The 26,572-nt window shown below is 36.1% G+C and overlaps 2 long non-coding RNA genes across 3 annotated transcripts in view; both read right to left on the reverse strand.

The window, feature by feature from the left end:
- LOC103884536 overlaps positions 1 to 26,572 on the reverse strand; it is a 107,862-nt gene that overhangs the window by 64,271 nt on the left and 17,019 nt on the right. The gene's annotated exons all lie outside the window — the stretch shown is intronic.
- LOC103884535 lies at positions 8,940 to 26,568 on the reverse strand. The gene is made up of 2 exons (XR_001902713.1): positions 25,613 to 26,568; positions 8,940 to 11,044 (listed from the first exon to the last, which is right to left on the reverse strand). It is a non-coding gene; the product is annotated as an uncharacterized LOC103884535 (long non-coding RNA).

Genomic DNA, 26,572 nt, shown 5'->3' on the forward strand with positions numbered 1-26,572 from the left:
GACTTCTTCCTGGTTTAGTCTTGGGAAGGTGCACGTGTCCAGGAATTTATCCATTTCTTATTTATTGGCGTGGAGGTGTTTATAGTATTCTCTGATGGTAGTTTGCATTTTTGTGGGATCAGTGATGATATCCCCTTTATCATTTTTTATTGTGTCTATTTGACTCTTCTCTCCTTTCTTCTTTACTAGTCGGGCTAGTGATCTATCTATTTTGTTGATCTTTTGAAAAAACCAGCTCCTGTATTCATTGATTTTTTTGAAGGGCTTTTTGTGTGTCTATTTCATTCAGTTGTGCTCTAATCTTAGTTATTTCTTGTCTTCTGCTAGCTTTTTAATTTGCTTGCTCTTGCTTCTCTAGTTCTTTTTATTGTGATGTTAGGGTGTCAATTTTAGGTTTTTCTTGTTTTCTCCTATGAGCATTTAGTGCTATTCATTTCCTGCTAAACACTGCTTTAACTGTGTCCCAGAGATTCTGGTATGTTGTCTTTGTTCTCATTGATTTCAAAGAGCTTAATTATTTTGGACTTAATTTTGTTATTTACTCAGTAGTCATTCAGGAACAGGTTTGTTCAGCTTCCATGTAGTCATGTGGTTTTTAGTGAGTTTCTTAATCCTGAGTTCTAATTTGATTTCACTGTGGTCTGAGAGAGTTTGTTGTGATTTCCATTCTTTTGCATTTGCTGAGGAGTGTTTTACTTCCAATTCTGTGGTCAATTTTAGAATAAGTGCGATGTGGTGCTGAGAAGAATGTATATTCTTTTGATTTGGGGTGGAGAGTTCTGTGGATGTCTATTAGGTCCACTTGGTCTAGAGCTGAGTTCAAGTCCTCAATATCCTTTTTACTTTTCTGTCTCGTTAATCTGTCTAATATTGACAGTGGGGTGTTAAAGTTTCTTATTATTATTGCGTTGGAGTCCAAGACTCTCTGTAGGTCTCTAAGATCCTATTATATGAGTCTGGGTGCTCCTTTCTTTGTCATTTGTGATCTTTGTTGGTTTAAAGTCTGTTTTATCAGAGACTAGGATTGCAACCCCTGCTTTTTATTTCTTTCCATTTATTTGCTAAATAATCCTCCATTCCTTTATTTTGAGCCTACATGTCTTTGCATGTGAGATGGGTCTCCTGAATACAGCACGCTGATGGTTCTTGACTCTATCCAATTTGCCAGTCTGTGTCTTGGGGCATTTAGCTCGTTTACATTTAAGGTAAATATTGTTATGTGTGAATTGGATCCTATCATTATGATGCTAGCTGGCTATTTTGTCCATTAGTTGATGCAGTTTCTTCACAGTGTCAGTGGTCTTTACAATTTGTTATGTTTTTGCAGTGGCTGGTACTGGTTGTTCCTTTCCATCTTTAGTGCTTTCTTCAGGAGCTCCTGTAAGGCAGGCCTGGTGGTGACAAAATCTCTCAGCATTTGCTTAACTGTAAAGAATTTTATTTCTCCTTCACTTATGAAGCTTAGTTTGGTTGGATATGAAATTCTGGGTTGAAAATTCTTTTCTTTAAGAATGTTGAATATTGGCCCCTACTTACTTCTGGCTTGTAGGGTTTCTGCAGAGAGATTCGCTGTTAGTCTGATGGGCTTCCCTTTGTGGGTAGCCAGACCTTTCTCCCTGGCTGCCCTTAACATTTTTCCCTTCATTTCAATCTTGGTGAATCTGATGATTATGTGTCTTGGGGTTGCTCTTCTTGAGGAGAATCTTTGTGGTGGTCTCTGTATTTCCTGAATTTGAATGTTGGCCTGCCTTGCTAGTTTAGGGAAGTTCTCCTAGATAATATCCTGAAGTGTATTTTCCAGCTTGGTTTTATTCTCCTCGTCACTTTCAGGTACACCAGTCAAACACAGGTTTGGTCTTTTCACATAGTCTCATATTTTCTCGGAGGCTTTGTTCGTTCCTTTTCATTCTTTTTTCTCTAATCTTGTCTTCATGCTTTATTTTATTAAGTTGATCTTCAATTTCTGATATCCTATCTTCTGCTTGATCAATTTGGCTATTGATATTTGTGTATGCTTCACAAAGTTCTCATGCTCTGTTCTTCAGCTCCATCAGGTCATTTATGTTCTTCTTTAAACCAGTTATTCTAGTTAGCAATTCCTCTAACCTTTTTTCAAGGTTCTTAGCTTCCTTGAATTGGGTTAGAACATGCTCCTTTAGCTTGGTGGAGTTTGTTATTACGCACCTTCCAAAGCCTACTTCCATCAATTGGTCAAATTCATTCCCCATCCAGTTTTGTTCCCTCTCTGGCAAGGAGTTATGATCCTTTGGAGGAGAAGAGGCATTTTGGTTTTTGGAATTTTCAGCCTTTTTTGTGCTGGATTTTTCTCATTTTCCTGAATTTATCTACCTTTGGTCTTTGATGTTGGTGACCTTCAGATGGGGTTCCTGTGTGGACGTCCTTTTTGTTGACGTTGATCCTATTCCTTCTGTTAGTTTTCCTTCTAACAGACCTCTCTGCTGCAGGTCTGCTGCAGTTTGCTAGAGGTCCACTGCAGACCCTGTTTGCATAGGTATCACCAGCAGAGGCTGCAGAACAGCAAAGATTGCTGCTGTTTCTTCCTCTGGAAGCTTCATCTTAGAAGGGTGTCTGCCAGATGCTAGCTAGAGCTTTCCTATATGAGGTGTCTGCTGACCCCTGCTGGGTGGTTTCTCCCAGTCAGGAGGCATGGGGTTCAGGGACCCACTTGAGGAGGCAGTCTGTCCCTTTGCAGATCTTGAGGGCTACGCTGGGAGATCTGCTGCTCTTTTCAGAGCCATCAGGCAGGAATGTTTAAGTCTACTGAACCTGCACCCAAAGCCACCCCTTCCCCCAGGTGCTCTTTCCCAGGGAGATGGGAGTTTGATCTATAAGTCCCTGACTAGGGCTGCTGCCTTTCTTTCAGAGATGCCCTGCCCAGAGAAGAGGAATCTAGAGAGGCAGTCGGCTACAGTGGCTTATCCAAGCTGTGGTGGACTCCACCCAGTTCAAATTTCCTGGCCACTTTGTTTACACTGTAAGGGGAAAAACAACCTACTCAAGCCTCAGTAATGGCAGACAACCCTTCTCCCACCAAGCTCAAGCATCCCAGATTGACTTCAGACTGCTGTGCTGGCAGTGAGAATTTCAAGACAGTGGATCTTAGCTTGTCAGACTCCCTTGGGGTGGGATCCTCCAAGCTACCACTTGACTCCCTGGCTTCAGCCCCCTTTCCAGGGGTGTACATTTTTCTGTCATGCTGGCATTCCAGGCGCCACCGGAGTATGAAAAAATCTCCTGCAGCCAGCTCGGTGTCTGCCCAAACAAGGGCCCAGTTTTGTGCTTGAAACCCAGGGCCCTGGTGATATAGGTACAGGAGGGAATCTGCTAGTCTGCAGGTTGTGACGACCATGGGAAAAGCACGTTATCTTGGCCAGGGTGCACTGTTCCTTACGGCACCGTCCCTTAGGGCTTCCCTTGGGTAGGGGAGGGAGTTCCCTGACCCCTTGTGCTTCCCGTGTGAGGTGACGTCCCACCCTGCTTCAGTTCACCCTCCATGGGCTGCACCCACTGTCTAACCAGTTCCAGTGAGATGAGTCGTGCACCTCAGTTGGAAATGCAGAAATCACCCACCTTCTGCATTGATCTCGCTGGGAGCTACAGACTGGAGCTGTTCCTATTCAGCCAGCTTGCCAGCCACAATCCAACAGTGGCTTTAGTAAATAGGTAATTATTTTTTCCCACAGAACAAGAAGTAAGAATATAGAAAATTGCTGGTATTGCTCCCATTGTTCATGATGCTGTCAAGGATATAGGCTCTTTCTACCTTGCATTCTCCTTCCTTCATTTGCTGGCTTTTTCCCCTTTGGCTGAAGGCCTCATGGTTTTTAATATGGCTACCACAACACCAGGCATCATATCCTTGCAGGAAGAAGGAAGAGGGAAGGGGATATTCCAGCTCCACTGGTCTCATTTATTAGAAAATATCCCTCCTAGTTGCAAAGGAGAGTGAAAAAAATGACTGTATGGCAAAGGGAAAGAACATTGTGGTTATCACCTTAGAGTGGTTGTTCATTACCTCCTAGAGATGAGCACATTGCTATTGTATACCGACAAGTTCTGACAGCAGAAACAGGGGAGATTAGTCATTGGTCGGCAGTTTTTAGTCTTCCACTGTGGAGGAAGAAAATGGAACTGGTGGCAGTGTTGAAGGCCTTTTTGGTAGGTTTAGGAGTTTCACCTTTATCAATAAATATGTAGTATTTAGTATGTGTCTCCAGTAATTGAATGTGTGTGTTGTCATAAACCATAAGATATTTCAAGAGTTTTAGGTTGAGTTATGTTTATAAAAATTTTCAATCATATTCTAGTTTTATGTACTAGAAAAAATATTTGCCAAATAGACCTTACATAGGGAGACTTTTTACAACTTATTTAGCAAAATAACCAGAAATGATGGACCTATTTATCCACCAGAAGCCAGAAGCATCCTGGAGCAGCCTATATGGTTTCAGAATTTCATCCAAATTTGATGCAAGGAGATGGAACTACCCTCTGCAACCTGGCAGTGCCAAGTCCTCCAATCCATGTACTTAATAGGATTTGTGAATACTCAGCTGACAAGTATATACTCAGTGTCTCATGTCTAAATGTGACACAAAATAGCAATGAGATGCTTTTGGAATGACATCTGATCTCATACACAGAATTTGCCTGATTCGGTGTAATTATGTTAATACTTCAAGTGTTCATTTAATCATCTTTCTGTTAAAATGTATTTAACTTATCATTAAAGTATCAATAATCTTTACCCCAATAAAGTAGACAGTAGGAGGTCTAAAATATAATGATTTATACTATTTTGGAAAAGAAAAATCCCTTTAAAGAAAGTGCTACAAAGACAATTTATTTAACAATTTAACCAGGTATTTTCCTACTTAGTGAATATTTATGTGTATGGAAATTCATCACAGGATTGCTTTTATGTCTTTGCTTCTAACACTTTGTGCTAAGTTTTAGTGATTATGTAGATTGGTTAAAGTTTTTGACCTTTTGGAAGTTTGTTTTCTTGTTGTTGATTTTAATTACTTTGCAATAAATTCTAGATCTTTGTAAGAAATGTGACCACTATTGGCATCAGTTTGTAAAAGCTATAGATCATAGTAGTTTCCTTATATGCAAATGAAAGAATCCTGAGGTATATACAGAGAGATCAGAGGCATATTCAGGAAAGGGGGAGATTATTACATCTTAACCTATTTCTATTATACCATGTTCCTTTCTTGTGGGAAAACATGAAAATGTGGTGATTCATTAAGACATGTTAACCAGGAAGTAGAGTCCCTCTGGCCATTTCACATCTAGAAGCAAAGTTTTGTAACTGTTGCTAAAATAGATTTAATCAATAGGAACTAAGACTTGAGGTAGTGACAGATAAACAGAGGTACAACAGAGGTACAAGTACTAGAGATATTGCTATCAAAAATATCTGGTGATTTTTAACTGACCTCAAAGACCATCTACAAGTATTTTATTAGAATTCCTATGTTGTTATTCTCATATGGGTGATACCACCATTGCATGTAGCATTGTTCTGCCACATCTACTAGAAATTAAGAATTGTTGGGCAGGGGTGCCAGCTAATGTGCTAGGTCCAGAATGTACATTTTTGGAGCAATCATATAAGGATCGAGCTATAAGGATTGTGGATCCAGATGAATTCTGTCGGCCATCTCAAAATCTCTGCATATCTAACTTTATTTTTTTCTTTTCTTTCTCTCTCTCTCTTCCTTCCCTTTCTCTTTCCTTTCTCTTTCTTTCTTTCTCTTTCTCTCTTTCTCTTTCCTTTCTTTTCTTTCCACAGAGTCTCACTCTGTTACCTAGGCAGGAGTACAGTGGCATGAACATAGCTTGCTGCAGCCTCAAACTCCTATGCTCAAGTGGTTTTCCTGCCTAAGCTTCCTGAGTAACTAGGACGACAGGTGCGTGCCAGCATGCCCAGGTAATTTTTGTATTTTTTTGTAGAGATAAGATCTTACTATGTTACCCAGGATGGTCTTGAACTCCGGGCCTCAAGTGATCATCCAGCCTTGGCCTCCTAAAGTACTGGGATTTTAGACATGAGCTACCATGCCTGGCCTGGATATCTAAGTTTTGTGTATAATAAACTAATTTCTTATGTTGAGGCTTTTCTCTATTATATATAATAGTATAGAAAAAGGATATATATATATATATATATATATATATATATATATGTATATATACACACACACCTAATTTCTTATGTTGGGGCTTTTCTCTATTATATATAATAGTATAGAAAAAGGATTATATATCTCCTTTTGTTTCTGTGATATATAGATCACTCATTTCAATTTTTTTGTGGATAGTTTTTTAAACACAGATGTGTTTTTGTGACTAATGGTGGCTGTTACATTGTTAGAGATTCAAAGACAGACTAAAACCACAGTGAGAACCTTCAAGTATTACATAGCAGGATCCAGTAGATGGTGTCTTTCTCCCTCCCTCCATGCTTCCTTCCTCCCTCCCTTCTTTCCTTTGCTTGCTTCTCCTTTCTGGGTAGGCATTTGTAGGAACTGTTTTAGCTTCTAGAATCATACAATATTTGACAAAAGAAAAAAATAAAGATGGAGAGGCTCATAGCTGTAGAATTTGAATTGCTCACTTCTTACTCAATGCACTTTCTAACACTGCTTTTAAGTACTAGGTGATAAAATAAAACGATACGCTATTTTAAGGACCTATACAGTTTTAGAAAGTAATCAGTTGAGTTACAGAATGTAGTCCGGGCAATTAAGAACAGTATTTACCTGTGTTCTTTATCTTGTGACTGGTTTAATGGGCCTACTCTGAGAATAGTTCTATTTGATGATACTTTCCCTTAAAAAGATACTAAGATATTTGTAGCTGCACCAAGTAAGTTACTTCTGTTTTGAAGAGCACTGGATTCTTTATGAAGGGTGTTGATCCATTACGATTGTATAATAAACATAAAGATTTTTAAATCACCTTTGTATTCAAGTAGGTAAATGAAAACTCTGCAAAGAATCTACTTACTACTGGGGATGGAGGTGGGGAGAGCCTTTTAGGAATGATGTGTTACAGAGAAACTTTGCTCTCTGGAGTCCATATATCATCTACAGCAAAAGGAGAAACACATTGCTTATAGATGGGAGAGTCTTGGATTAGGAATTCATAATGTGCTAGGGGATGCTGATGAAGCTTCTACCTGGAATAATGAATGTGAACTGTACACTCAGGGTAAAAATAACATTAGTTCTGAGATTCTCTAAGTTGCTTGACATGACATGTTCTCACTTATACTTTAAGCTTGCCTGCCTTCAAATATCTCTTAAATAGCAAAGCTCTATATAAATGAGCCCATTTATTTTGGATGACTGGTTACAGGAGTAATGCATGCCATTTCCATCATCTTATATGTCTAATTTAGCTGGACTGAAACGATGTTCATCTTTTATGATGGGATTAACATTTGGAAACTCTGCCAGTTGTCTAGATGCTGGCATTCTGTGGTTTCTAGAGCCTGTAGAACTGTCTTCTACTGGGGGTGGGAGGCAGGTGGGATGGTTCGATTTTGATCTACACGAAAATACACGTCACACCTGGTTTGCTCTAGGTGATTATCTGCTAGCTAGTGCGCTTGAGGAGCTGGTTGAAAAGGTGGAGGGTGTGTGTGTGTGTGTGTGTGTGTGTGTGTGTGTGTGTGTGTGTGTAGGGGTAGTTTTGCTTGTCACAGGTAGCTTCTTGTTTAGTTGGGCTTGTTGAATCTCCTCATAGAAAACATCCATGTCCTGTTTATCAGGTTTCTTTAAAATGCTTTTTCTCGGTGCTATCCAAAATGCACTACTATTTTCCTGTGTGTCAACATGCCTTCTTTTTTCAGCATGGCAAACAAGGCAGCCTCCCTTCAAATGTATTCCAATTCCTTACGGGCAAATATTTTGGTCATCATTTATGAGGGTAATTACAGGTATTCCTTCTGTAATTTATAAAATTATAGGAAGTTTAATTTCTCTTTGTTGTGGGTTTCGATTACAGAAAGTTGTCTGACTAGTTCCAGTGTTTTGCTCTCAAATCTGTTGTAATATATTAATTTTTGACTTTAAAGCTTTATTATTTCTATCACCACCATGGGAATAGGTGGAGTAGAAAAGCTTAAATTTAAAAAAGAAATGAAGGTCCTTCAAGCAATTCTTATTTTAGTGTGGCTGATGTGTTTGTTTTGTTGTTTTTAAGTTTCTCTACCACCACCCCCACTCCCCGCCACTGGGATTCAGGAATGACTAGCAGTTTACAGGTCTTAAAAAATATTCGTTGTAATAATAAGGGTTAGGCTATTTTTCCCTACTTTCCTACAGTGTGTTAGCTTATAAACAAAAGGTTTTTTTAAAAAACAATTAAAATGTAAGTAAAGAAGTAAGGACTAAATTTTAATCATGCTTTGTTTAGAAATAAGATATTTTTAATGATAGTAACATGTTTTCCTTCTCTTGAATAATTTACACATTTTGTTATCAGAATGTCTTCTGCATAAAGAGGTTAAAATAAATCATTAGATGATTTTAGAGAAGTCAATGTAAAATTAAATATACTATTTGAAACAGTCTAAAAGTGCAGACACTGTGTTCATTTAAATTTCCCATGTAAGGAGTCATCAATCTTTGGCAATAAATTTTTTTGAATGTAGCAAAATATGGCTTCTCTACAGGGAGTAAAAGTAAAGACATTTAAAACCTATACAAGTTTCACTGGGATTCTGGCCAACCGAGATAAGATGATATAATGTAAAGTTCATAAGAACATTTTTCCCCTAATTAAAACAAAAGACAAAGGAAGAAGAACCTTTCTTTGGCACAAATATAAATGAAATGTATCTCCAAATTGACCAAAGAAAAGAAGAGAGAGGTTGTTGTTATTATTGTTGTTGTTATTATTGATTTTTTTCAGGAGGAAATCTTCAGAAATACTTTAAGCAGGACCAGTTTTTTAATCAAACAGAAATATAATATTTACAGTCTTTCTGCCTAAATCTTTCCTGTAGAAGATGAGAAAATGTGTAACAGTATCAGGGTCAGTAGGTCCTTATGCAGTCTTTGTTTTGAGCAGTTCCTGCCTATCATTTTTTCCATATGCTCTTGTAACTTCTGATCTCTTCTAGCACAAATAAAATTTTCTGTATGATATATTTTTAGCCTGAAAGTATTAATGTACTTCCTTTTTTAAACTAAGCTTATCCAACCTTCAGCCCACAGACCACATGCGTGACCCAGGACAGCTTTGAATGTTCCCCAACACAAATTCGTAAATTTTCTTAAAACATATGAGATTTTTTTTTTTTTTAGCTCATCAGTTATCGCTAATGCTAGTGTATTTTGTGTGTGGCCCACGATAATTCTTATTCTTACAATACAGCTCAGGGAAGCCAAAAGATTGGATACTCGCCTTTAAACCAATACTTTATTCTATTTTATTCTTAAAATAGATTATATATAAGTTAATATCTACATAATATAATTTATTATAGCAGTACTTATTAAGATTGTTATTTTTTCCCTCAAGGAAAGCTATAGAGTAACTTATGTTTATGGGCATGGAACTGGGTTTTGTGGGTTCCTACCCAGTGTAGTGTATTTTTGTTTAAAAAGCAGATCAAACTGACTAAGACAATATAACTTTGGAACAGGATATTATTATGCAAGTTCCCTGGGCTCAGGGATCCAAGACAGAGGCAACCAAATGACACCTCCTAGCATATCTTTGGTACATGGAGCTTAGATTTTTGGCAGAGGAAAGTGGGCAGCCTGTTTACATGGATGTTGCATAGGAGATACTATACAAGAAAGACTTTTAAGAAAGAAACCCCGACTTTAAGATATTTTTTTCTTTTTAGCTTAAAAGTTATTAAAACCTACAGGATAGATTGGGTAATGTTGACCTAGTCAAGATGTCAATAAAGTGCAAAAAAATGCTGATATGATAAAGAATACATTAAGAGGATGTGACTAAGTGCATCCAGTGAATGGATAAATGCATCAAGGAAAATTTCCTTCTGGTTCTACAAACAGCTTTACTTGGAGTCTGACTAAACGGTATTATTTTGGTAACGTGTTTGCCTAATAGAAGTAGACGTATCTGTGAATGCAAAGAGATGCAACTTTGGGAGTTCAAGCCAGATTTGACACAGTTAAGAACTCCTTACCTAGGCCAAAATCTGAGCTGGATGTTCTGGCAAAGGTCAGAGTGGATTTCTCACTTCAAGTCCATCTCTGTAGGTTGCTCTGGCTCTAGTGGTAGCCATGCTAGTGAGTGAGGACATAAGGAAAAGCTAAATGTGATGCACTCAAGAGGCACCTTCAGGTTATGTCAGGCATGGACACCAAGTCTTCAGCATTGAACACAAAACAGCGACACAGAAGGAGGATCTGGAACAACCAGAATTGAGAGCAGTCATGTAGACCTCCAGGCTAAGAGGGGACATTTAGTTTTGGATCTATTAGCAATATGAAATCAAACAGTGTTGATCCTTTGTACAGAAGAAACACTATGGAGTAATTGGATATACTGGGGCAAAGAATTAAAAAAAAATACTGGAAAACTTGAAATTGTACTTTGAAATTTTTCTGCAGAGTAACACTACATCTCAAGTTGTGGAAGAAGAAGATACCAGTGACATGGTGATACTCATTGGTCACATACAAAACTATATTGTGCATTGTTTCCTAAATCATTCAAGGTTTTCAGAATCATGCATTTGAATAACTTCACATTAGTTCATATTATAGATGTGAGAAGACACATTTTCTAAGGTGCTCAATACGGAACAACTGAGAAAAACAGACACATCTAGAATCCAGTCCCATAGTATACAAAATGAACAGAACATAGGACTGGAGTCTGAGACCTGTGTTCAAATCCTGCTTATTTTTATGGCTATTTTATTCAAGTTATTTAAACTTCCAAAGTTTTCAAATTATTTAAACTTCCTGAGCTTCATTTTCTTCATCTGCAAAATGGTGGTAATCGTATTTGCTTTGCAGGATGCCTGTGGGGTTTAAATAAAGTAATAAACATTAAAGAACATAAGTAACAGTAGGCAACCAATACAAGGTAGCTATTGTAATGTTTTCTGTGCTGGTAAATTATTCAACTTCTCTTTTCAGTGGCGTTTAAATTTCTATCATTAATGTGGCAGTTACATAAGGCATAGGTTTTTTCTGATGGTGATTTTTGAAAATCCTTCCTATGTTTAAGAGAAAAATGCCTAAAGAAAACAAAAGACCCGAAAACAACCTCCTCCTGTGACACCATCTTTTTCAAAAGATCATTTGCATGGTTGATTGGCAACATTGCATTTGCTTACAAAAAATAACACTACACTACTTAACATGTTGTATACTCCCATATACTTAACATGTTGTATACTCCCATATACAACATGTTAAGTAAACACACTGCATTTACAACACTCAGAAGTTCATGTGGGTAATACCACAAGAAAAATTTTTATAACATAAACTATACTTATTTTGATCATTGTGTTTCTTAGAATTTGTTTATACATACACTATTCCTTTTAAGCTAGATTTCCAAATTATAAAGTAGAGAAGATAATTAAAACTATTATTTGAAAAACAAACCCCTAAAGAAAAGGACATTCATGGTTGACAGAACAAAGATGGCCCTTGGTATAGCATCTGTGAGCTAGGTTTACTTCATAGAGAATGTTTGTCTTTTATCCAGGGTCGTTTGTTTATTTTAAAGGACAAGTGAATTTAGTATTGAAATACTGAACAGTATATTTTTATTGACTGACATATATTAGCATTTGTTTTAAAATTTCACTTAGTATATTTTTTATTATTATAAAGGTAGAGAATTTGGAAAATGTAGATAAATAAAAAGAAGAAAATAAAACCAATTATGGTCCCACCAGTCAAAGGTAACTACTCAGTATATTTCTCTTCTTAAAAATTCATTTACTCCCATATACACACATGTATAAAACAACAGCACAATCACATATTTTTAATTTATATTTTTTAACCTAGTAATGTATTTTGAACATTTGACTATGTTGCTTAATGCCTTTTCATTTCATTTTTTTAATACTTGTACAGATTTTCATTGTATAAATAAACCATAGTTTATTAAACCATTCTTCTTAGAATAATAAATAATTATTAGTAGTAAATAAATTTTACTCTGGTAAAAATAAATTTCTAACCTTTTAGCTTTTTACTAATTTTCATCCACTATGAATATTTCTACAAACAATTTTGTGGCTCACTCTCTACACAGCTATGATTTTGTATAGGATGAATTTGTGGGTCGAATATGATATGCAAAAATCCTAGCGTTTCATACATGTTCTATACTGCCTTCCAAAAGAAAGTTAAAGGATAACATTTCTTTCTCTGATCCTTCAGTGCATATTTCCACAAATCCTCTACACTGCTTATTTCTTTAAAAAATATTTACTAAATTGTTAGTAGAATGGATACAATTTTATATTTGTCCTTATTATTTGTGATTGGATAAATTCATTTCTTGTATGTATTTGTCTATTATTTGAAAAGGATCCCAAATGTGTGCAAAAGTATTAAAATTTAGCATTGAATATAGATAAAGAATATGTCACTTGCTTTCCCTACTTAAGTTAAGGCTTTACTTCTTCAGTCCTTGGTATAGCATCTCACACAATTCCTTAAGTAAATTAGTCATATTTTAAATTACAAGGAACTGAAAATCAATTTGACTTGGAGGTTCAAATGATAGGTTAAATCTATGATTTATGCTGTGTAGAAAAGGGCTTGCTAAAAATCAGAACTCCATAAATGCATATTACCTCGAATTAGTCTTGCACCTTTCCTCTACAGACTTGGTGGGACTAAAAAAGAATAAATATAAATATTATTAATTGTCATGCAGAATCTTTGGTGAATGAAAATGGTCATTACAGTTCCGGTTCACCAACCTAGTCAGTTCACAGAGGAAGCTGGGGCCCGGTGAGGCAATGTGGTACAAGGGAAAACTTTTATACTCCACCCAGGTTCAAATCCTGGTTCTGTCACTTAAAAATGTAAATAGAAGGAAAATGTACTTAATTTCTTGGAGCTTTTAGTTTTACGCCATTTCTCAGACATATGAGTGTTAGTTGGTTCATTGGATCATTGTGAGGTCAGTTCCTCTCCTTTTAAATGACTCACCCAGGGTCACTTAACTAGTTAATTGGGCAGAGTGGACTAGAGTCTTCATCCCGATTGTTCATCCTATGCTCTGTTCAGTATACCATGGCTGCTTTTCTAGCTAAGGATTTTGAAGCATGCCATATTAAGGAACATCATTTTAATTATAAATAGACTAGAATGAAACCAAGGTGTGACAAATACTGTTGTTTGGTTGATCCCATCTGTTGTTAATGTTATCCAGCTAAAGCCCACCAGGGACAGACCTGTAATCAAGCAAGTCTTACTTATTAATAGATGCAAGAAAGGAGACCACACACCATGGGAAACGTGGGACATTTCAGTAAGAGGGTGTTTGGAAGGCTTATTACAGGATCTGGTCTCAGGTGATTTTCGGGGAGGGCTTAAGAAGGTGGCTTTGCTCTGAGTTGGATGCTATCAGGAACTGGGGGTATATATATGATTGCTTATTTTAAAAATCTTATCCATAAGATGGGAAAAATAAAGTGAGGCTAAAGATTAAACTGGGAAAGCAGCAGCAGCTACTCATATTAGCCAGGCTATGAAGGTGCTTGGTATTTTTCTGGTTTGCACAGTGACCTCGTTTATGTGCTTAGACAAGGTTATAGAGTGGTCTTTTTTTGTTCAGTTCATCATGGTCACTGATGTTGGTGATTTTGAAGCTTGTTTATGTTCAACAGGATATCATCAAGGCCTATTTATGAACACAGCTAGCTTTTCACATCAAGGCCTAGCTATATAGCTGCAGTTTCTGAATGTCAAAAGCTGCTTTTCGTTTTCTCTCTGCATCTCTTTTCTCTCCAGCCACCTTTCTGCAAGGACTGGCTCTGGGACAAAATTATAGCCAAAGAAACATACACAGAAATTTTCTGGGAGCTTCCTAATAAAACTTTTACTTTCAAATATTGGTACCACCCATTCTCCTTGCTACATCCTCTTTCTTCTTGTTGGAAAGGCGATATAATTGTAGAAGCCACAACAGCTTTTTTGTAATTATGAGGACAAAGTAAAGTGATCTCAGAGTCTTTGGCATCATTGATCTGCTGAACCAGCCCAGAACTGCTAAACTCTGGATTTCTCATTATGGGAGAAAAATACTTCTCATTTTTTTTTAAGCCACTGTAGTCAGGCTTCCTGTTTGTTACCTGTTGCTGAAATCATTCCAAAAACATTGGGCATTCACCTTCATTATTTACTAAACTAGATACTCTTCTGGCAGCCAAATTTTTATGATGACTCAGAGCGTATTCCATTTGGAAATAGAGCGTGGCAATGATTCTCCCCTTTTAAAAATTAGGCTTATGTTAAGTAAATGAATTACTGTTCTTTTTGCTTCATAAGGTTTGTCATTATTACTTCACTCAGATGCAGTTGCTTACAGGAACCTGCATAAAAAAGAAAGCTTTAGAAACCTTTCAGATTAAGTTCTGCAGAAAGAAGTGTAGGCACATTTGTAGACTTGATTATTTAAAGGGTGGATACAGCTGTAAACCTAATTGCTGGATAATTGTGACTTCATGATTGCAATTTGTTGGGTCCCTATTCCCATTGTGATTTGTCAAGCTTCACAAGGTATTGGTTGTTTTTAATGATCATTGACTTAGAGGTCAATGTTTTCCTAGGGGATAATTCCCTGGTTATTCTGTGCCATAGTGGTTAGAAGGTTAGACTCCATATTACAGAATCAATGCCCACTGGAAAACTAATAGCATGTTGGGAAGTGATGATGAGGACAATAACTAATTACTATTAATATTCACTGTGTAGGAAAACTAAACCGCAGGGCCGGTAGGAATCCCGCTAGATGCTGGATGAGAGTTCTTACCAAAAGAGAAGTGAAAAGGTTCAGGGAAACTTCATGTACTGACAGCTGGGATTTGTATGTTAAAAAATTTGTGCCTGTGGTCAGAATAAATTTTATTCTGGTCAAAATAAATTTTTTCTCTACCCACCAACTGGTAATTATTTTACAAGTGATACTTTTTTTTTTTTTCCAAAATAATCTCTTTCTGCACCTTAAACACAATAGATACAAAATAATTACTGTTCAAGAAATGCTTGAAAATGTATTAAAATTGGGCTCTAAAGAATGGTTTAATTTCTGCAATAGTGACAGTAATAATTTATCAAAGTGTTCTCTATAAACAGTAAATTATTTAGCATATCACCATTCATATATAACAGATATATTACTGAATAAAATATATTAATGTTCACTGTGGTTAACATAAAGTATCCAGATGTGAGGGAATTTAATAATTTATGGGGATGATTCTTGTCCACTTAACTAACTAGGATGTGAATTTTGCATAGAGTGCTTGTTCCGTGAAAATGTGTCACTGTTTGAGACAGACCAGGATCTTATTTTTCAAGAAAAAGTTAATAGTAAATGACAACAAAATAGTTTCACAATATAATTTTCATGTCTTACACTTCAAATGCTCACAAAAAGGCTGCTTTTTCTGCCAGTTCTTATAGGCATATGGAATTTGCCTATCTAAATGATGTAATCCATATAAACTTAATCCACTGGTGGAGTATTTGTTGTAGGTCTATGTTGAAATTACAGTTACTATACACCTTCACATGGTTTTAGTAAATTTCAGGGGTTTGGTAAATAAGGAACATGCAGAATCCTAGTTTTATAGCCATATTGAGTGTGATGATTATTACGTAGCCTTCTCAGAGTTCCTCACCATTTTGTTTCTCTAGAAAGCATGATCTTTGAAATGGATGGTAGATACATGTTGGAAACTCTATTGGATAAAAGGGGGGTTATCCATGCTCTCCTATTTTGGGATTTTTTAAAATGATACGATCTATCTTCCTGCAGATTAAGTTCTGGCAAATTATGTGTTTTAATGAACTTATTTTGAGAGAATGAATGAATGAATGAAAGAGAACTCTCAACCTTTATTTAAAAGTAAATTTACTAGGAACTTCTCTCTAAATCTGTTAAAAGTCATAATGAAGGTGGAGAAAGGGACAATTGTAATTCAGTGAAATAAATACAAAATTGGAAGTATAAACTCTGCAATGAGAAATACAGGAGGGAATCTAGGCGTGGACTTATCTCTGGAGTGATGTTTGAGATAACTCTTAAGAGATAAGTCACTGTTTTCCACATAGACAAGGAGTTGGGAGGGCAGAACAAAGTTTCATACTGCGGCCAGGAATGTCCTAAAAAGTGCCATGGAATACTGTGGAATCTTAGAAGTTTAATGAGTTCGTTATGTTAGAAGTCTTATGGCTTTTTTTTTTTTTTTCTGACAGAAGAGCCAAGAGATGATGTTATGCAGGTGGTTTGGAGTTAGCTCATGCAGGCACTGAAAGCATGTGAAAGAGTTTTAAGTTGTGTCTTGTAGTTGCTATCTGCTAAGCTCCAGTATAGCAGCAACCATGCCTGCCTCACTCAAGTGGCAATCCAGAGGGCTGGGAGAGTGTTTGGCACACTGTAGTTGCTTAGGGTACTTTTATTAAGTGAATGAGTTAGGAGCAATGGAAGGAATTTGAGGAAAGGAATAACCCATTAACATTTGAATTTTAGGACTGTCACTGACAGCAGGACAAACATGGAAGAGAGAGGTGTATGGTTTCAATGACTGCTTTAACAAATTGCCACAAAGTTAGTGACTTAAAACACCAATTTATCTTACAGTTCTTTATGTCTGACATCCAGCACAGGTCTCACTGCACTGAAGTCAAGGTATGGGCAGTACTGTATTCCTTTCTGGAGGCGACAAAATCCCTTTCTTTGCCTTTCCCAGCCTTAGAGGCTGCCCATTTTTCTTGGGTCATGGCTCTCTTCCTCCATCTTTCTCCAGCCACATTGCATCTCTCTGACCAGTCTTCCATCTTCACATGTCTCTAACCACAGGCCAGAAATGTTATTTGATTTTAAATGCCCATGTGATTAGATTGAGGCTACCTGAATAATCCAGGATAATCTCCTCATATTAAGGTCTTTAACTTTAATCACATCTTCAGAAGTTCATTTTTTTCCATAAAACATATTCACTGGTTCTGGGGAATAGGATGTGGACATCTCTGGTAGGCTGTTATTCTACCTACCTCAAGGGGCCTGAGGGGTGATCTATATAGGAGACTAGTAATGCAAGAGTGTACAAAGGGATAAAGCCAGTTCCCAGTTCACCAAACCGTTTTGCTTTCCTCTTTGTTAGAGAGGTAGACTGAATTTTTTTTTTTTTTTTTTTTTTTTTTGGGAGGTGGGGACAGAGTCTTGCTCTGTCACCTAGGCTGGAGAGCAGTAGCGTGATCTCAACTCACTGCAACCTCTGCCTGTCGGGTTCAAGCGACTCTCCTGCCTCAGCCTCTAGAGTAACTGGGACTACAGGTGTGTGCCACTACGCCTGGCTAATTTTTTTGTATTTTTAATAGAGATAGGGTTTTACCAGGTTAGACAGGCTGGTCTTGAACTCCTGACCTCAGGCAATATGCCTGCCTTGGCCTCCCAAAGTGCTGGTATTACAGGTGTGAGCCACTACGCCTGGCCCCTTTTTTGTATTGTTGTGACTAATATGACAAAGCTCTGTGCAATAGGATTTAATGTGTGCCTTATCCAGGCTCCTAAAACACTTCTCATGCAATCCTCCATGCTTTTTCTTTTCTCTCTTCTGCTGGTTGAATGTAGAGGGATTTGACACAGTACTTGGAGGCACTGAGGGATGGCAGGGTCTCTAGCCAGAAGCAGCAAGAACCCTAAGAGGAGCAGAGATCCCTACCAAGCACACTGCACCTGATTTGCATGAGAAATAAAGCTTTTCTTGTGTTAAGCCACTGAAATTTGCAAAGTGTTTGCCAGAGCAAACACTCTAACCTGACCTTGGAATTTGAATGTAGTGATAGGGTGTTGGTGATGTAACAAAAATACAAATCAGTGCAGGTGGCATTGACTTAGTGTTTGGCCCATGGGCAGGATCCTTCTATTAGGGGCTGGAAATAAAGTGTGTTATAAAGGGGAACATTTTTTGGTAAGTTGCTATCTGGAATAACTTGGAAGGCAGGCATTATGTCTAAGGATCTCTACAGTTTAACACAGTGATTCTTAACCTTGGCTGCATTTGAAAATCACCTGAGGAATTTAAAAAACTTATTCCTACTCAAAGACCACTCCCAGAGATTCTGATTTAATTAAATGGTTTCTGTGTATGTGCTGAGGGGAAGGGGACATTAGTATTATTTCACAGCTAGGATTGAGAACCAAAGCTCTAGGGCAAGGATCAGCAAACTCTTTCTGTAAAAGGCCAGATAGTAAGTATTTTAGGAGTTGGCCTTGGGAATAATTCTATCTCTGTTGCAATTATTCAACTCTGCTATTACAACATGAAAGCAACCATGACAACAGGTAAACAAATGGTTGTGGCTGTGTTCTAAAAAAACTTTATTTATAAAACAGGCAATGAGCTGTTTTTTATATGCAGGCCATATTTTGCTGATCCATCTCTAGGACAGTGATTCTCAAACTTTTTATTCTCAGGGCTGCTTTACCCTTTTACAAATTATTGAGGACCATAAAAATCTGTTGTTTATAGGTTATATCTAGCAAAAATTACCATTTAAAATTGAAATAAACATTTAAAAAATAATGAATTGAAAATAGTAAGTATCATGTTAACATAAATAACATTAAAGAAAATTAAAATTGTCATATAATGGATATATTTGTGGTATACATAGTGATGTTTTGCTACATGTAAAGTGATCAGATCAGGGTAATTAGCGTATCCATCATCTCAAACGTTTATCATTTATTTGTGTTGGAAACATTCAATATCCTCCTCTTAGTTATTTGAAACTATATATTATTGTTAACTATAGTCATTCTACAGTGGTATAGAACACAAAGAACCGACTTATCCTATCTAGCTATAATTTTATATCTTTTAATGAATCTCTCTTTATCCCCTCTCCCCCTCCTCTTCCAGCGAATAGTATACTCTGTTTTCCATTTTACTTCTATGAGATCAACTTATTTTTTACTTTCAACATATAAGTGAGAACATGTAGTGTTCAACTTTCTGGTCAGCACCAGAAAGTTGTTTATTTCGCTTAACATAATGACTTCCAGTTCCACCGATGTTGCTGAGAGTGACAGGATTTTATTCTCTTTCATGGCTGAATAGTATTCCATTGTTTGTGTATATACATGTATATACACATACATATATATACCACATTTTCTTTATCCATTCATCTGTTGTTGGACACCTAGGCTGATTCTGTATCTTGGCTCTTGTAAATAGTGTTGTAACAAACATGGAGGTACAGATGTCTTTTTGATACACTGACTTCCTTTCCTTTGGATAAATGCCCAGTAGTGGGATTGCTGGATCATATGGTAGTTCTATTTTAGTTTTTGGAGGAACCTCCATACTCTTCTTCATAGTGGTTGTACTAGTTTACATTCCCACCAAAAGTGTATAAAAATTTTATTCTCTCTGCAAATAACATATTTTTAGGATAATTGTATTTGCAAAATAAATAGTAAAAAGAACAGCATTGTTTTACATTTTTGCAAAACTCTATATTGTCTAGCTTAATAGAGGACATTTAGATTCTTATTTGCTTCTTCATCCATTCTGTTGTGATATGTTTTCTTAGTTGGAATAAGTGAAGAAAATCTAGTCCCATATAGATGTGTAGGTATTTCTTGTTGGAAGAACAATACTCCTTCTTTTGAAGGAATATTTTAATAGTCTTTTCAGATAATTGTTGACATTCTTTTGTATTATATCATGACTCAAAAATGATAATTTTATAAAAGTATATTGCAGTGTGGAACTGAAGCCATATCAATAAACTTTTCACACTCTAGTACATTAAATCCACTTTAAATGGATACTTTACCTATGCATGATTTTATAATATCTTGTATTGATTATTTGGAAAATATTATTTCACTGAGTTATGTAATAGGCACATTTCATTATGTAATATTTTTAAAAATAACATTTGTTAATATCACCATGGATCTCATAAAAATTCTTTAAGTATTTAGAAGCTGTCAAGCTCATAGTACTGGATACAAGTTTTCCAAAATTCTAATTTTCACTTGAAAGCTCAGATTTTATCATTGGCACCAAATACTGTCAGGTTGTTTGCCTTCAAGTGACAGGCTCACTTCACTTATTTTCAAGAAAATGACTGCCAAATATCCAAGTATGAATAACCATATTTTGTTTATCACTTGTTCTTTCAAGCAAAAATGGTATTCCACAAAAAAGAGACAAGTTCAGTTTGCAACTCAAACAATCACACATTGCTTTTCCTCAAGACAACCATTGTACTTGGGTATGCAGCAGAAGTGCTTTGTGTTCTTTCCTTGTGGTCCCACAGAATACTTAAAAGATTTATAACTCAAGTGTTGAGCTTTAATAAAATGCATAATTTTTACCTGTTTCATCAGGGTATTCTTAAGCAAGAGTTTTTAAACCTGTGAGATCATGGTGATGAAAGTGATGCAATAACATAATAAAATGATATAATACAATATGGTAATTTTGCCTTGATTTATGCTAAAGAACCATTATCATTTGGCTGTGTCCCCACCCAAATCTCATCTTGAATTGTAGCTCCCACAATGCCCACATGTCATGGAAGGGACCTAGTGAGAGGTAATTGAATGATGGGGGTGAATGTTTCTCATGACAGTGAATACGTCTCATGAGGTCTGACGGTTTTATAAAGAGAAGCTCTTTTTCTTGTCTGTTACCATCCGTGTAAGATGTGACTTGCTCCTCCTTGCTTTCTGCCATGATTGTGAGGCCTCCCCAGTCATGTGGAACTGTGAGTCTATTAAACTTCAGTTCTTTATAAATTACCTGGTCTCGGGTATGTCTTTATTAGCAACATGATAACAGCACCAACAGTTTTACTCACCATTGCTTTGGCACCATTGGTGCAAATGTCAATACAGTGGAAAAAACAAGTACATCTTAATATTATTATGAAAATAATTTTGACCTCATGGATCCACTAAAAGTGTCTTCAGGATTTCTAGAATTGTGCAGATTACACTTTGAAAACTGCTGCTTGCGGGGGTTTGTTTTAAAAGAACCACAGTGTTACTGTGTCATAGCTCTTATTGGCCTCCTTTGGTAAGGTGTTTCAAGAAAGAGATGAACTCAGAAAGAAATGGCTAGTTTCCAAGCCAGATGGAAAACAATAGAACATATCCAGACTTGAGTGAACAATGGTAGAAATCCATCTGCTTCTAGATCCCACACAGAACCACAAGGCCCAGAAAGACTTTTTAGCTGAACAATATGACTTAGCTACAGATCCGATTAATGGACAAAGAGACCTGAGAGAGGGAGAGAAAAGAGAAAAGACCTGAGAGTTATACAAGGAAGCAAATACAACAGAAGCCTACCAAGATTTCGAAGAACTTGTATTGTCAAGAAATCCAAAATATCTTATTAAAACACCTTTGACTGTTTGACCTATAAAATCACCTTTTTGCTTTGGCTACACTCATTTCAGCTGTGTCCAAAAGGAATAAATAAACAATAAGAACTTCTAAAGGGAAAAGCTTGAGGGTCAAGCAAGAGAAAGACAAAAGACTTATTTCCAGAGAGCAGAATTAAAGTTTAATCCACAAATTTATCATCTCCCCAGGCTAGGGGATATCACGAGGCCTGCCAAACAGGATTGTAGAATTATAGTGTCCTAGTGAACATGTACATCCCCTGATTCCTTTTTTCTGAATGGAGTTTTAATTGCAGTTATGCTGTCTCTGTGCCACCACTGTTTATAGAGGAAGCCCATAACCAAACTCCACTCTCCCTCCGCTCAGCTGCCTGCCAGATTCAAGGGTCTGGGGGGAATTCTAAGCTAATAGCAGGTGGTGTAACCACGAGATGGAAGAAGCCTGGTCACCTGAATGAAGCAGATCCTGTCCAACCAACCTGTGCTGGATTGTGACACGAACAAGGAATATATGTTTATTGTGCTAAACCACTGAGATTTTGATTCCAGCATTTGCCACAAACATTCTTTATTACAACACTGAGATGACTCTGAATAATACGGAAGCTATTCCATTGATCTGCTCAGAGGAACTGAACTATGGCAGTGGCAGAAATAAGAAGAAATACATATTTTAGAAGTAGAATCACTAAGCTATCACTAGTGGGATATGAGAGCAGAATGAGGTAGGGTAAGGAGTCTGGGATGTGTTCCAGCTTTCTATCTTGGGTTGAAGTGGGTGGAGTTTTGGATGGCACTCAGAACAACCCAGTGAATTTGTCCAATAGGCAAGAGCTTGGGACAGAGATGTGGAAAGCAGGCACATATGGGGCAATCATCAGCTTATAGGTGATGGTTGAAGCCATGAGGCAGGAGGAATAGTGGATAAAATATTTTGGGAAGACAATTCAGAGCGAGAAGAACACAGAGGTTGTTTAATGAACAGCAGAGAGAGCAGAGTCTGCAAAAAAGTGAAAATAAACTCAGAACGGAAAAAAAAAAAAAGGCAGAAAAGGATAGGTCACAGAAACCAAATTAGAATTAAAGCACAATTTAAAAACACTTTAAACACTTTAAAAGAACACTTTTAAGAATTGTGAAATGATAAAGAATCATATTTCAAAGAGGTAAAATATAATCAGAGCTAAATATTTATGAAATTTTAGAATTAAAAGAGTATGGGTGATCTTCATGAAGATAATTTCAATGGAGCATTGATACAAAATTTGGATTATTATGTGATAAGTGTCTTTTGATTTTATAAATGAAAAAACAGAAGGGTTACATCTTGACCAAGATTGACAGCACATGTTGGAGCTTTGCTTTGAATTTTTGCCTATTCAACACCATAACCCATGCTCTTCCATTCTTCCAAACTGAATCTGAAAACCTCACTTACGTAATAGGTGGATTCAGATAAAATTTTGATTATAATCTTGCTAAAGCCAGGTAAAATAGAAGGCTATTGAAATCATAGGATTGATATTTTCAGAGAGGAAGGTGTAGAGAGGTGACTAATGTTCTATCATATTTCTGAGAGGATTCTTTCTTTTTCTCTCTCTCCTCCCTCTTTTTATTCTCTTGAGCAGATTCTATTGATAATATTGGTAACCAGGAGTTAAGTTTTTTAACTTAACTAGGTTGAATAGGTTAAATGTTATATTGTGGGTATAAATTTTATATTCATAGCACGAATATAAAAATCAACTACTTATGACTATTTATACTGGCTTAGGGATAAAGGTGGTAAGAGCTGTTGGCCACAACTATCTGATCTATATCTGTGTCTTATTTTTAACAATGGGGCTATTTTGGTTTTAGAACATAGGATGTCTGAATCTTCTAAAATCACTTCTTCCTAAAATTGTAAGGTTGCAGTTGACTGATAAAACTTTTTCTCTCATATAAAACTAATTGACAAGATCAAAGACTGCAAGAGTTTGAGCACTACCTTCACATTTACCAGAGGATTTGGTGGCAATTCAGTATTTAAAGTATAATCTCCAAACAAGCTAAAAACAGAGGCAAACATTTTTAGGAGATTTATCCTATGATCTTCTTTTCATTAATAAACATAAAGGTTTATGTTACCCTAAATGCTATCATAGAACACTATTTCAAAATAAGTACATTAGCAAATTAAATGAAAGACATGTCAAAACCTGAAGCAGCATTTATTCTTGTGAGCCAAGGTGTCTACAAATTTTGTACAGGAAATGTAACTTTTCTTCACTTCATACAGTGACATTTTGTATGTGCTGAAATTTTGAAATACTGTGCACTGACATGTTTCACAATGAGCCTTCCAGAATTTTGAGGCATTTGAGGGGACACATACTCAGTGGTTGTCTGGGTCAATACTGCCTTAGTGAGAACATTTGCACATTCTCACAATTGTAAAGTTTCCCCACTATTTTTGTGACCAATACTACTGTAAATATGTTTGGCTTTTTACAATTCACAGGGTATTAATAAGCTGCAGTACTATGTACATTTAATAAGTCATAAACAGCATTCATTACCTTGGTATATTATTAAAAATGAAATTTTGTATGAAATGAAGAAAAGTAATTGGCATTATTTGAATCCATTACTTATTAAATTTTACCATTTTTGTACAAATGAACCTTTCTTGGCATGTACTGATTTCCTAATCTGGAATGCATGCTAACATATTTTCATTTAGATATCTTATTTTTGGTAGCGAAATGCCTTCCAATTTGGGACTCAGAACATTCAATTTAGAGTATACACAAAGTCAAGAATACATACAGTCAACGTTATTAAACATAAACCTTGATACTGCCCGACTGTAGTTGCAATTTTTTGATAGCATAATTCAGTGTTATTTGTCCCCTTTGCATTTCTATAGCAACTATTTCTGTGAAAGTTATGTGTTTGGTTGAAATTTTCTAGAGCAGAAAAGAATCATTTGTAATTTTTATTTGAAGGTTGTTTTGCAGTGATGAGGAATTGAGAGATGTCCTTCATTGTATGCAAAATTATTTTTAAAAGCCCTCTACCCTACACATACACATGTGTGTGCACACACATTTTCATGTCCAATGTTATAGATATTAAGTACCATCTAATTACTCATATTCTCTTAAAACAGGGTAGCAGATCATAGATAATCACTTTTTAAAAATTAGTTAATTGAAAGAAGACAATCTAAAAAGAGAGAAAAAACACCTAACTCCATCCTGAAATTTCATGTTATTTTTAAATTGCATATGAGAATTTTTGTAAAAGATAGGTTGAAAAATGTACCTATTACCTGCCACTTACACATTTAATGTAAGAGATAAGGCAACATTTTAAGAGACACTATTTGGCAATACACACTACCACACAGAAAATTTAAAGAAAACAATAAAGCTTAAGAAAAAAAAAAAATAAATAAACTTAATTTTGTTTCCAAATCAAGCTTATTTCTATAGCAGTTTTAAAACATTTTGTTTGGTTGTTCTCATCAAGACTTTCTATCCTATTCTAATAACTAATTAAGAGAACCCTAAAGCTTTCTGCTTTTGTAATGTAACATTTGAAGAGATAGATTTCTAGAGAATATTTTCCAAATCTGTTATACTCTGGAAGAACAGTATCATAGCTTCTGAATTTCTTCTCAAATGTCAATATGGTTTAACACAAAGGCAATGAAAATAGAAAACTTACATGCTGATTTTAAGTTCTACATATCTGAAAATCTTAGGCAATAAACATGTTTGTAGACAGGTAAAACTAATAAGGCTAAAACTTTGGTTTTTAAAATTAGAACAGTTACTATCTTTTATTGTCATTAGTTATATATATTAAAGTCAAATGAAAGAGCTATTTGGTAATTTTATAATACTGATTTCATTCATTAATTTAACAAGTATGAATTGATTATTTACTCTGTGACAAGATATTATTACCTATATCCCTGGATGCAGAACAAAGGATTAGCCTCTTAATAGTTTCTGAAACATCACGATTAATCCTGGCTGTCATGGTAAAGGAAGACCATTTGGTGCATATACTGAGTAAAATTTTAAAAAACACAGAAAACAAAAACTGTATATCAATGAGTAACAAAAACTACAATTTAACTGGGTTGGGATCAAAGGTTGTAAGAGCTGTTGGCCACAACTATCTGAAAAGAAACCAAAATGTCAAGTTGACCTCTTAATGGTAACTGGGTAAATACCAAGGTTCAGTGGTTTGCTCTTGATGCACATCCAAACATTTGGACATCTGTCCAATATTTTTAGCTAGAGATTTTTACTAACGTAGTTTTTAAAAATGTAAAATATGTGACTTGCTATAGAACATTCATGGTCTATTTTTATCATATTAAATGAAAAAGTTCCATGTTTTGAATGTATTTCATTTTCTTAAGTTCATAAATGAAAGTAGCATGACATTATTTATGAATCATTTTTGATAGCAAAAATTCTGTATTGTGAATTCAGAATTGAAGAGTAAGAGAAAATAAATAAGTTGTTACAGACTGTGATGCAGTTTGTGAAAAAACAAAATGGTTGGAGTGAATCATAGTGACTGGGGCTGGGATAAGGGTAGGAAAGAGGTCAAGAAGGACCAATGTGAGAAGGTAACACATGAGCTGAGATTTGAAGGATGAGTCCTGGGAAGAACCAGGGAAAGATTCTTCTAGGTAAAGAGAACGAAATATAGCAATATGAAGTGAAAGGAATTTCATTAAGAAAAGGAAGGGGGAAAGCTTAAACTCCCCTGAATAGGATCTTTCCGACATAGATTATTTTCTATCAGGTGGAGAGTGCTCTGCTATGCAGCAGGACAGCCTAGGTCCAGCAACAGTAATCGACCATCCCCCAATCCCAGATGCTCTAAACCACTAGGTTCATTTCTCACTC

Source organism: Papio anubis, chromosome 3 (genome assembly GCF_008728515.1).
Source record: "Papio anubis isolate 15944 chromosome 3, Panubis1.0, whole genome shotgun sequence".
Lineage (NCBI taxonomy): Eukaryota > Metazoa > Chordata > Mammalia > Primates > Cercopithecidae > Papio > Papio anubis.